The sequence below is a fragment of the Octopus bimaculoides genome, chromosome 2, assembly GCF_001194135.2.
Source record: "Octopus bimaculoides isolate UCB-OBI-ISO-001 chromosome 2, ASM119413v2, whole genome shotgun sequence".
NCBI lineage: Eukaryota > Metazoa > Mollusca > Cephalopoda > Octopoda > Octopodidae > Octopus > Octopus bimaculoides.
In genome coordinates this window covers 43,850,305-43,853,442 of record NC_068982.1, presented here as the reverse complement: position 1 = coordinate 43,853,442, position 3,138 = coordinate 43,850,305, and positions in this window count along the sequence as shown.

The window sequence follows — 3,138 nt, the reverse complement described above, 5'->3', positions numbered from 1 at the left end:
GGACGGGACGCCGTTCCGTCGCAGGATTACTAATTTTTGCCAGCTCAGTGAACTGGAGCAACGTGAAATGAAGTCCCTTGCTCTAGAAGACAACGCGTCGCCCAGTCTAAGAATCGAAACCACAATGTTACAGTCATGAGTCCAATACTCTAACCACCAAGCCACGCGCCTTTGGGTTCCATATAAGATTTTGTTGTTAAAGTTTATGTGCAATAAATTGTTATACTTCTACAACACACAAAATATTTCAACAATTTTTTTATACAGTTCCTAATATTTAATTATAAAAATATAAAAGAATTTTTAGTTAAACATTGAATAAACTACGGGGTCCAGTGGAATGCATTTGGAATCAAAGGAGTCTATCGGTATTGGGTCTAGCTGAATAACGGCACCAGAAAACTCCTATGACTTGGGTACTACTTTGTGGCAAGCATTTGAAGGCCGAAGATTACTCGGCGACAAATATTTTCAAGATAACTTGAAGACAGTCAACATTACGTAGGAAGAATATGCATGAGTAGTAACCGACCGAAACCAGTTGTAGAAGTATGCCACTCAGTGCACTGAACAGCGAGTGCACCTACAGCTAAAGCAAAAAAAAAAAAAAATAATAAATAAATGAGTGACTGTGGTTTGTTTCTTAGCCTCTTTATTCACATGTCATTTAGTTCGCTTCAGATAGCATGAAGGCGTCTACGTGGCCGCACGTCTTGCAAAAAAATAGCAGCCAAATGTTTCTTAAATCACACCCGACGGGCCCGGGAATTAAGCATACGACCTTACGATCGCGGCTTCAACACTCTATCCATTAGGACACTTGCCTTTCTTCTATATAAAGGATTATTATTAACAATAATAGAGTCTTGGGTATTCTCAGATTCATTTTTTTTATCGTTCATCGCTTACTTATCACATTCATTAGACTGCGGCCATGCTGGGGTACCGCCTCGAAGGACTTTTAGCCGAATGAATCGACCACAGTAATTTTTTCTTTTTCTTTAAGCCTGGTACTTACTCTATCGGTGTCTTTGCTGAACAGGTATGTTACGAGGACGTAAACGCACTAACACCGGTTGTCAAGCGATGATGGGAGACAAGCACTTACACAAAGATACGCGCGCGCGTGTGCGCGCACACACACACATAAAATAGAAGAAGGAAAATGCACACACTTAACATGGTCTTAATATATTTTCAAATATATTTTATATTATGTTTGTCGACCGGTTTCGCTTTCGCTAATCATGACATTGAAATTATTGTAATTTCGTATTTTCTTATGAAGATTTTAGTCCATGTTGTGTATGGGAGTTTGTGAATGAATGAATGATTCAACAAGTATAAAACTTTAAGGGGAGGTAATTTGTGTTCGTTATTATTGGGGACAGGGGAGGTAATTGTTCATCTTTCGGGAAGAGGATAAATATACACAAAATTTCAAAAGCTAAAGTAGTGAGAAGAAATATGTACAGTAATGGGTATGTGAGCATGAATTAAAATATATACTGAGATCAAAGTTGGTTATGCGTTCATATTTAGTGCTCTGTATTTTTTGATGACCAAATTTTCTCTATTTAAACGTTCTTGTATAGAACTTATTTTTTTGCACTGCTAGGTAGAAAAAACTGTGAATTTTGGTTGGATATTACCTGCACATCTCTCTATCTGCTCACTGAAAGGAATCCGTCTGTACTGCGGGAACCGAATCTGTTCCTTGTGTAGTGTGGTTCTCCGTCTCAATGTCATACTTGTCTGTCTTATATAATATAGTTATGTCCACAACCTGAGCAAGTTATTAAAAAATTAGATTCTCGGAAGCACAAGTGAAGTTGGTTTTAATTGTAAACATCTCCCCTTACTTGAACAGGAATTCTGAGCCTTTCAGTAGGTTGGGGCATGTTCCACAGTTTGGGTGTCTACATTTTTTAACCGTTAGTTTCGTGGTTGTTGTGTAAAGCTTCGCATTTGTCAGAAATCTTTTAAACGACTTGTGTTGCTATTGTATTTGATGAATTTATGTGTTTTCAGAATGTTGTTCATTTTTGGAACACTAGTGAGCATTGGTAGATTTTGCACAATAGTTGCATGCCTCATTGTTTCTAGGGTTTTGAGTTGATATATACAGTAGTGTTTTGAGATGAGGTGTGGTGTTACGTTCTGTTGCCCTTGGTGTTTTAATGTCTAATTTCTTAGCACGCTTAATTCCATCGTCTATAAATCAGGGTAGATGTTGTCTTTCAGTTAGTGTTGTTCTGAGGTTTTGAAGACGAAGGTCCCGAGTATTTCTATCAGACACTATTTTGCAAATCCTTTTTGGCAAATTGAAGGGGATATTTCTTTTGATGTATTTCGGGTGGCATGAATTAAACAGGAGATATTGGTTCAAGTCCGTTGGTTTATGACAGATGTCAGTTACAATATCCAAGAAAGGGAGCTGTTCTTTGCTATATTCCATTGTGAATTGAATGTTATGGTTTATATCATTTAGTATTGATTTGAATATTTATCCCCTCCCCGAAAGATGAACAATTACCTCCCTGTCCCCAATAATAACGATCACCAATTACCTCCCTTTAAATATTTCTACTTGTTGAATCATTCATTCATAAACTTCTCTACACGCAACATGGACTAAAATCTTAAGAAAATACGAAATTACAATAATTTCAATGCCATGATTAGCGAAAGCGAAACCGGTCTACAGACACAAAATAAAACATATTAAAAACTATATTCTTTTCTACTCTAGGTACAAGGTCCGAAATTTTGGGGAAGGGAGCCAGTCGATTAGAACGACCTCAGTACGCAACTGGTACTTAATTCATCAACGCCAAAAGGATGAAAGGAAAGGCCGACCGCGGCGGAATTTGAACTCAGAACGTAAAGACAGACGAAATACCGCTAAGCGTTTCGCCCGGCCTGCTAACGTTTCTGCCAGCTCTCCGCCTTATGATCTCTTACTATTAAAACCATAATTACGTATTGGACGTTTCGATGCCTCTCGGTGGTTAGCAGTTTCATCTCAAGCAGGAATCTTCAGACTGAGAATTTGCAAAATGACGGCCTTAGATTTGGGGAATGAGCTTGACTGAGAGTCTTTTTTTTTTTCAGGAGTAGAGTAGGATATTTCTATTT